The 10,035-nt window shown below is 32.4% G+C and overlaps 1 protein-coding gene across 1 annotated transcript in view; it reads right to left on the minus strand.

Annotated features, from left to right (window-relative positions):
* LOC108917582 (sodium/potassium/calcium exchanger 4) overlaps nt 1–1,914 on the minus strand; it is a 21,888-nt gene extending 19,974 nt beyond the window's left edge. Inside the window, exon 1 of the mRNA XM_018724269.1 lies at nt 1,854–1,914. The gene's annotated coding sequence lies outside the window, so the exon portion shown is untranslated. The remainder of the gene's footprint in view (nt 1–1,853) is intronic.
* Nucleotides 1,915–10,035: the final 8,121 nt, after the last annotated feature.

Here is a 10,035-nt window from a genome sequence, read left to right on the forward strand (position 1 = left end):
AAGATGCACATTGTTTAATTCAAAACTAATGAAAAGGTTAAACTTGTTTACCTTCATCAAAAGATACTCTTCTGATGGGGCTTCCTTCATGAATCTATTAACTTCTTCTCTTGTTAGAACTTTTGATTTGTTTGCCTGATGACCAACTGCTTGCCTTTTTAAGAAAGCCACCAGTTTTGGATATTTTGAAATATCACCTCCTTCTTTTACCATCAGCATAGACTTGAGCATCGAATATTTTGCCCACATTGTCGCAGGATTCATCTTTTTGGAGATATCCAAGAAGTACGCCAAAAGGATATTCTCATTCAGGCCGTTTTCCACCTTATAGGTTTTTCTCCACACGTTGAAGAGCTGGTATTCCTTCTCATAACGAGCAGAAGACTTCGTAGGCACCAATTTACTGGTTGCTTCAGCACATTTTAGCTCGATTTCTTCCATTTTTTACGAAAATTATCACAAAATACGCACGGGATGACAAACTGTCAAATTTGTTATTTTTGTTTTTACATCACTGAGCTAAATCAAAAGCTATGCGATAAAACAAGAAGCGAAACCACGCTAACACCTACATACGGGCAGGTTATGTAAAATAAAACATTAAAATTTCATTTTTAATACAACACAGTATGAAATAAAACGTTGTACGATACACGGCCGTGAACTGTCATTAAAGTACTTGTCTAGAAATTCCTGACTCGGCTCCTTCGTCGCCTCGTCCGTAAACATCTAGACTTGTACTTTAATATACCATTTCCCGGCCTTGTAACGTAAATAACTATAATGGGCATGAAAAGATACTTTATAAAAAAAAATAGAAATTATTTTATAGTTACATGTATCTAACCTTTCACTAATACTTTTCACAATATTATCCTCGCTATTACTATCTTATAGTTTCACAAACACTAATACTGTTTATATATACTTGATTTGTTCTCACTACAAAAATAAGATAAGCTGTTTATCTGATTGTGACATCTCTTAATTCCTTCAAATTCTTAACTATCATAAAATTGTTCCGTAAGGTTACTTCCTTTTTTCAAACAGTGCATATTTCAAAGATATCTGTAGGTACGATTAAGTATAATGTACAAGTGATTTAATTATATTAAATTCATGCCAGGAAATTGAAAATTAGAGAGATTGAAAATCCAGACAGTCGAGAATAATTTTAATTGTTTTATTACCCGAGATTTGAATTGTCTAGGTTGTAAACAAGCCTGTAAATATTGCTTTTAGTATTTGCATTGTTCCGACAGAGTTGTTGTTGTTACTGATTTTTCTAGGTAATTTTTTTCGTGGTTCCAAGTTTTTAAGAATCTTAGTTATTTGAAAACCGGATTGTTGTAGAATTAGCTTTATGAGATACTGTTTACATTTTTTTACCAATACACATTGAAAACACTATATCAAGATTACAGACAGCGACTAGTAGTTTTGTGCGTTGATCTGGTGTACTAAATATTGAGTTTAGGTTGTTTTCGTTTTGTTGTTACAATTATTAGTTTAATTTTCCAGGAAATTCGGAAGGAATACAAAGCAAAGAGAAGTAATAACTTGTTTTTGTCGGCATGTGTACAATTTTGAAGAATAGAATGACACATTTATTTACTTAGAATAATTGTTAAAAAATAGATTTACTTTCTTACTTTGGAAATCGCCTACCTATTCAAACACTAAAAAAATGGATTTAACTTTATTATAAACTTGCTTTTCTGTGTTAAAAATTTCCAGGAGTAGTTTTTTAAAAGCGACGCGACTTGATTTTACACTAATCAAAATCAATTATCGAGTATTTGTAAAAACACTTATAAATAGTACACAGTCTAATTGAGTCATCATGTACTTACTAGCAGGATTTAAACCATATTACCAAAACAAAAACCTTTAGCACCGACCAGTTAATAGCCAACTAGAAAAAAAATATTACTGTAGGCTTTTAAATAGCAGGTGACTATCGGCTCTTGAATATGATTAATCTTGTAGTTACTATCACTCCGATAACATTCCCCACCTCCTGCAGCACTTTAGAATCGTGGTGATAGGTGATTCGACTGCCTCAAGAGCATTGGGAACCACACACATCGCGAATTTTGCTCCTGATATATCGCGGCGTAAAGAAAATCCAAAGTCCTAATTAATGGCTTAAATTAAAATAATTTGTACATGTTTACAGAACTTTCCTCTAAAGACTGTAGTAGTGTCCCTTAGACATTTAAATGAATGAAACTGACTAAGGATTCCTAGCTTGTGATTGTTTGTTATGGTGGCTTGACTGACTGAAGTTTTTCTGAGACAATTTTGGATGCCGCATAAATGTAAGAATTTCATATCGGTTTTTTTAAATATCTACCTGACAATTTATAGAAAATAAGGTTTCAAAAAGTCATACTTTTCACTTTGTTCCAAATTGCTTGTAGTCCCATTTGAAGCTATATTTTTGTCTACATACATACCAACCGTAGTCTCTATTCTCCTTCATCTCTCTTTCTCTTTCTAACGCGGAGAAAGGAGTTCATGACAAAATTACAAAAATAAATACTATAGAAAGAAAATCAATTAATTTAACAAATACAACATTAAATATCAAAAGTTTTATTAGTAAATAATTATATTATATAAAACCCAGACAAACTAAAATGATCATTCATGCGATTCGTGCGATTTGTAAACAATAAGATAGCAAGAGTTCTAAGTCTAAGTATTTTCTATTTCCAGTAAAAAATAATCGACTACAAATACATTCCCTGTGATTATGTCAGACTATAACAGAGCTTAAGATCGTGTTATTATTAGATTCTGTAATAGGGATTATCCAAGTTATCACTAATGTCAAATAAAACGAAGTTATAGGATTAAAATGATGCAGATAATAATCGGTACGATTTGGAAAAGTACTATAAATTGGAACATTTATGTAAAGTTGTCTCTATTTTGATATCAGAAAGTAATTCTTTTAATTTTTTGTACGAAAATGTAGGTATCGTGTTTTTTTTTTATTTTTCAGTCCCAAGAAACCTACATTAAGCCAAATCGCGTTTATTAGACATCTAAAACTGTATAAAACCGTCTAGGAAAGCGATTTTATTATTTTTAGATCCATTATAAAAATACATCAATACAAGATTGAGTGTAAAAAATAAAGTAACTGTATATCTCAGAACTGAAGCGCTTTTTGAATCAGGGTCATATTTACACAGAGGATAAGCTTGACCTTTAGAATAAGCTTATTTTCTCATTTTTATTGATCAAAATGGATTGAACGGCAATTCCCACCAAAGATACGCTTTCGTACAGAACGGGACTTCATATCGTTTAACAGTTTGTTTTGATTTCGTGCGTATCATTCGCGGCGTTATTTAAAATCATCGAAAATTCAAAAGTTGGCTATAAATATAGTCGTCAAACTTGACGATCAGGAAAAAAGGTCAATTAATTGTAGTAATTGTTTGCTCAGTGTTTTGAAAATGGCCGGAAAATTTTCATTTAGGGAACAAAGTTAACAAGTTATTAGTGTTAAGTTTCTACAGAAGAAGTATTGAAGAATATCTGAGAAGATTTCCAAACCGTGCAATCCCCCATAGAGAAACATTTTCCAATGCTGAAAGACGGGCTCGAGAAACAGGCAAGTTTTTCAGTAACACTCGTGCTATTGCAATCAGGATACAAGAGATGAACTTATTTTGAATACTATTGAAGATGACCCACATATTAGTACTAGAATTCTATCTCGACAAACTGGTATATCGCAAACTTCTGTGCATCGACTGATCAAACGTAATCTACTACACACTTGTGATATCATATCCAAGAAGTGCAAGAATTGTTATCGATTGATTTGGTTAAACGAGTGAATTACTTTCAAAAGAAAATTCTCTTACTGATGAAGCTTCTTTTGCTAAACACCCTGTATAGTAAACGTTATTAAATTTATACAGTTTTAATAATTTAAATACGTTTTATTTAAATCTTTGTTGCTATTTGGCTTCAGTGTTGGATTTAGCGGTTTCAACAAAGCAAATTTATTGACATTTTATTAAGCAGGTAAATAAAAGCAACTAAATTTTACAAATATGAAGTGTATTTGGGATAACAATTATCTTTTTCATTTTCATAATAATATAGTTTTTATCATCGTTATCCTGTTGACAAACCGAGCAAGAACCCACCAACAAATCCAGAAACCAAGACGCTGTCATATTTCATTACCTCTGTCATTCGTTTCGATAAGCGTTTCAATATGTCGTTTTCTACACCCTTTGAAAGGTTTTCAACACTCTGGGAAACTTGCGAATAGTCGATTTTAATGAATCCTTTGTCTTTCGTAATTTGTAAAACGATGATTCCGCTTCCTACGACAAAAGCGACAAATTTTCCTGTCTTTCTCGCTATTACCCCTAGACTCCATCCTGTAGCGGCACTACCGAAGATTTTCCAACTAATCGGTTGATTTTTTATTAAATCTAAGGCTGATTTGACGCTGCTCTCGGGAGGGTTACTGTCACAGTTCACAATGTCAGGGGTCCTAGCTGACATTGCTTTAGATTGACAGAAAACATTTGAAATCAGTGCTGTTTTAATCCTGTACTTGATTTTTTTTAAATTAATATTTTTCTTCCAAGAATTAAATACGGCCTTGGTATTTGCTATCACCTACTTACCTGACTCTTATGATTAGGCCAATTTTTGACGATAAACAATCAGAGGCGTATGAAATTATAGTGCGTATTTTTCGATAAAATCGAATATATTTTTATCGTTTCATGTTTATTTATAAATTAACAATAACTGCGTTGTTTTCTTCCTATTTAAATTTATGTCTATAAACAATTTGTTGGAAGACAATCACTCTCCAAATTTAATTTTGTTGCGAAGTTTGTAGATAATTCTAACAACGAATTTGAATTTTTCTAATAGTCTTTATCATTCTAGTTGATTCATATTTCACACTCAACAAAACAATTTTTTTAAGATAGAAACAACAATTATTTTCCATTAAAGGGTTGCTTTGGTACACAAGTCTTATCTTAAAAAAATGTCACACCGAGAAAACTGATAAATTATATCTACCTACACTTACCTACGGTTGAGAGGCAGAGGTAAGGTTTATGGTTTAAATAAAATTGTTAACTTCGTATTTTGTCTGATACAATTTCTACATAGGGCTTACAATTAGTTTCTGAAATCATAGCAATCTCTAGTAATATTCCTAAACTGTAGTTTATTATTTTATTTTCACTAAAATAAAAGTTTGATAGATAAGATTACTCATCTGTTAATTAGTTATTTGTTTGACTAGGCAGTAAAGCACAAGATTTGGCCAGCAGCGGCATTAAGGCTTGAGCTTTACTGCCAAGTTAAACACATATTTTTTTCGAAGATCAATTTTAATTTTATCATAATAGCAAACAAAGCTAAGTATTTTATATATTAAAATTATAGGATACTTCTTTCATGAATACTAATAATAATTAACGAGATTCTCGCTTCATCAGTTTGAAAAAAATATGTACTGCTTATTTCATAAATTTCAGTTCATTAAATTCATTCGCCAGTCGATTTCAAAGCGAATTGAAACATAACGAGTGTCCCATTATTTTCTTTGCTCCGATTTTGAAGGCTTGTAGCAAGTTCACTTCTATACACTTAGGTATTTGCACACTAAAAAAAATAAAGAGGAGATAAGCCACAATGACTAGAATGTCATTCTACTAAGTGCATTTTCACTGTCGTCACTAGCCTTTCAAAAAATCATTATCTGTTGCTCATGAACTGAAATGAATCTTTTCTCGTTGAGGCGAACCTGTCTGACGCACAGACTTACACAATCCACTTACTAATGAGAAGCACTTGATAGCTAGTGACGTTAGAGAAAACTCTCTCGTAGTCAACTCCAATAATCGAAACAAGCGACATAAACATGAGTGGCCGATATATTTATGTTTATATTTTCGAGAAATATTTACACTTATACCCCTATAGAACCATTTGTTTGACGACGTTTCGGTAAAATCTCATTTATCGTCTTCTTACTTCTGCTTCGCGTTACTACACTGAAAGAAATGCGCCTTATTCTTTATTAGAATTCTATATGCCATTATAAGACCATTGTATTGTATACTATATGTGACAGATAAACAAGTGAATATTGGATATAAAACGCGTATTGCTAACACAGTTGTATAGTGACTATAAATAAAACGTTCTTTATTAAATTATTGTATAACTAGTATACAACGTTTTTTATATCCTTTACGAAATGGAAGCAATAACTGTTATGGAAGTGTTCCATATCGTTATTAGAACTTCTAGTACTAATTATAAATTTTATATTAACAAATGTATTAAACAGTTGTATACTCTGAGTTAAAAACATATAGGTAACATTAAATTTTCAGAAATTTTATTGTATAACTGTAATTACAAGCTGAGGTCCTAATGTAAACATACAACAAACATTTAAGTATTAAAAATGATAACAAATCGCACCCAAAACTGTCCAGTTTATTTTCTTAGTAACGATGCACCTGTATTTTCTTGTGTAACATGAGAATTTGCTCTATAACTCTTCTTGAGCTTCTTTTCTTCTAATTCTATTTCCTCTGGTTGATTGACTTTACCCATGCTCTTCTTTGTAACCGTTAGCCTTCTGTTCCTCAATTTTATGTAAAGCTTAACATCAGCGGTCAGTCAAAGTTATATCTAAAAGATTGTCATCGTTTAAGTTATTGTTAAACCAGTTACAGTAGTTCACTTTTTTCATTATCTAATGCTAATAATTCTTGGAAACTTTATATGGATGTAAATGTAATTTTCTTGCTACTCTGTGTACTGAACCATATGATATTCTATTAATATTTTTAAATTTTGATATTTATCAATATTTACCCGTCTGAACTGAAATCTGTCGTAAAAGTTTAGTGGGGCTTGCTGCTAAAAGCTCTCTAACATCCTCCGGGTGATCTTAAGTAGACTTTCCTCCAGGTGACTTTCCTTTACAAACACTGCCAGTATTTCTGAATCGTGTCATCAAACGTCGAACACGCCGAGCAAAAATATTATAATCTGCTGATTCATGATTTGAAAACTCTTCCTGGAACTGTAAAAAGCAAGAATGGATTGAATAATTCCATTTATTTTCATTTCGTTGATAACTCCAAAAGTAGGCCTTTACAATAAATTTATCGTCTTCTAACGAAAGACCATTTTCCAATCTAAAACAGTTCGAGTACTTTATATTGAAGAAATCATCAGTATTTGCTTCCATGCCACAAAACTAACAGTTAACAGATGATTAGCGTTGAAAAACACTAATTATTGAGAAGGTTAACGATAAATTCAAATAAAAACACGGAAAGTACGGACATCTCTGAATTGACAGATCATGTCGGTCGGAAATCTAAGAAAACGGAAAGTAATTTTGATCAAATGGAAGTAAATTTTAATATATTTTATAACATTTACGTGTGACGTCAGTTTTAATCCTTCTAGATCGCTCGGTAGATTAGGGGAAAATTGGTAAATAGAATAATAACTTTATAACCTTAAAATAGTCATGGATTATATGGTCTTCAATTTAATTTAATGTTTTTTTTATGATTTTAATTAAGGAAGAAAAGTATAGGTAATAAATTACGTCGATATTTATATCAGGAATCAAGTGGAATAAAAATACACACAGATAGAAATTAACATATCTATGAGCATATTAAACAATGCCATACCAAGTTCTTTTTACACATGATGAAGTTATTAATAGTACATTTTTTAATTTTTGAATATCCTTATTGCTACAAGTATTCTAATAAATTATCACACATTTTTCCACGTTTTCTAGAACTAATTGTCTTTTGCATGTGCATACGTCAACACAGAAAGTTCATTTCGCATATTTTTAATAGCCACAATTAAGTTTTATCATAGCACTTCTTGTACACTAAAAACATTTTACCAGAAATGGTACGGACTATGAAAATATGAAATACCATTTTTAACTCATTTTCACGAGACTTGAATATTTCGCAACATAAGTACCAATTGACGCGCGGGATATTTTTTGAACTGATGATTCCGAAAAGTTAAACATAATCGTCCGTTCACACGGCACCATACCGCATGATAACTTATTATTCGAAACGGTAGTTAAATTTAATCGAATTGACTCCCCTTTCACACGACACCCACCGTACGGCACGAAAATTTATTCGAAACGGTTAAATTGAATCGAATCGACTATATATCGCCTGTACATGCAGATTTAAACTATTCGCCACAATGCCATTCGACATTTTTATCGTTTCGATAAAATAATCGAATCCGTACCGTATCAACGAATAGTTTAGTCACATTAAATCGACTAAATCGCTTGAGACATTGTCTTTAAATATGGAATAGGATATCGGCAGATGTCCTGCGTCACTCATTTATTATACCTACTCGACTTCTTTTAAAAAAATTGAATTGAATTTTGTTGATAACCTTCCGAATTTCTGCCTTTAATTCAGGAATAATGCTAATTTGAGCAGAATAAGCTTTGGACTTTCCAAATCTCCACAGGAAAAGTCCCATGGCGTAAGATTGCATGATCTTGATGGCCAAGTTACTTCACTGTTAAGTATGCTAAATTAGTCTATTATGTGTACAGGGTGCTTCAAGATTAAGTCGACAAACTTTGACGACATGTTCCTCAGGTGGAAATAGGTTAAAAAAAAACATAGATATTGGGCCGAAAACGCTTTGTTTTTGAGATATAGATAGAAATAACCTTTCTTGAAAGCGAATTGAGATAAAAGTTGGTGTGACTTATGTGAGGGTTGCTCGTGTTGTCGGGGCGAGCGTTCGCTGGAGAGTTCGGTGTGGAGTCGCTCGCAGGAATAAGTATCTGGTCCTTGGCGTCAATCTGCCGTGGACCTTTTCCTGGAACCCTAGTGCGTCCGGGCGGCGTCAGGCTGACGCTCTTGACGTATTACTTAAGATGGGTCACTTGCGGACATGTGTACCCACATATGGTTAGATAGCTCGACTCAGCAATAAGTATTACTAGCCACCACTGGAGGCGGTATGAGTAGGCGATCGGATTAATTCGACAAATAAAGTAGTACGGCCCTGTAAAAACTGAAAACTGGTACCATTTTTGTATGTACCATTTTATCCCTGTCAAAAATTGTCTCTTGGGTTTTTCTCATATGTATATCCTTTATCTTGAAATAGGCCAGTCATTATAGTTTTTTTTTTCGGGAAAAAAATACTATTAGAAGTTTTTCTGCGGAATATTGTTCGGAAACGTGTTATAAATAAAATATCAAAAAATCAACTCGAGACTAGTTGGGAAACTTTATTTAAACAATGGTCAAAGTTATGGAAAAGTGGCTTTTTGACTCGCGTTTATACAAAAAAGGTAGGTATTAAATAAACCTTTAAAATGAGACAATGAGTCCGATTAAATTCGGATAATTTGTTTATGCGCAAGAGCTCAAAAATGGTCGAAAATGGCCATTTTTTTCAATTGCTAATAATTAGTGCAATTTTCATCGCAAACACTTGTAATTCGGGATTTTTGAAGCTCTTTGCACCCTTAAAAGTGGTAAAAATTTCAGCCCGGAAGCTTCATTGGTTTGGCGTTGGCGGAATTTGTTTCTAAGAAGATGCTATTTTCAATTCATTTTTCCCAAGCTCACAAGCGTTGTAGGGTTTCGATCATTAGTTGTTTTTGTACCTAAATAATTATATTGACATATGCATTTACTGATAATTTAACGTTTCAAATTTAATTTGTTTAAAAATGACTGAAAAAATGTTAATACTTATTAAATTGTTAAGCGCGCATGCTCCGCCTCGCTCTCCCCACTCGTTCGCTAGACCAAGTAATAGAACTCATCGCCGCTATTTTCTTTTTCGAAATTAAATAGTTGAATTCACCTTAATGTTAGTGTAGGACATGAAAATATAGCTCTTAATGTATACTCTCTCCAAATTTCGGCTCTTAATATTAATAATTAAGGTCACTGCGATTAAATAAATAAAAAAAATTAT

This window comes from Anoplophora glabripennis, unplaced genomic scaffold (assembly GCF_000390285.2).
Source record: "Anoplophora glabripennis isolate ALB-LARVAE unplaced genomic scaffold, Agla_2.0 scaffold80, whole genome shotgun sequence".
Lineage (NCBI taxonomy): Eukaryota > Metazoa > Arthropoda > Insecta > Coleoptera > Cerambycidae > Anoplophora > Anoplophora glabripennis.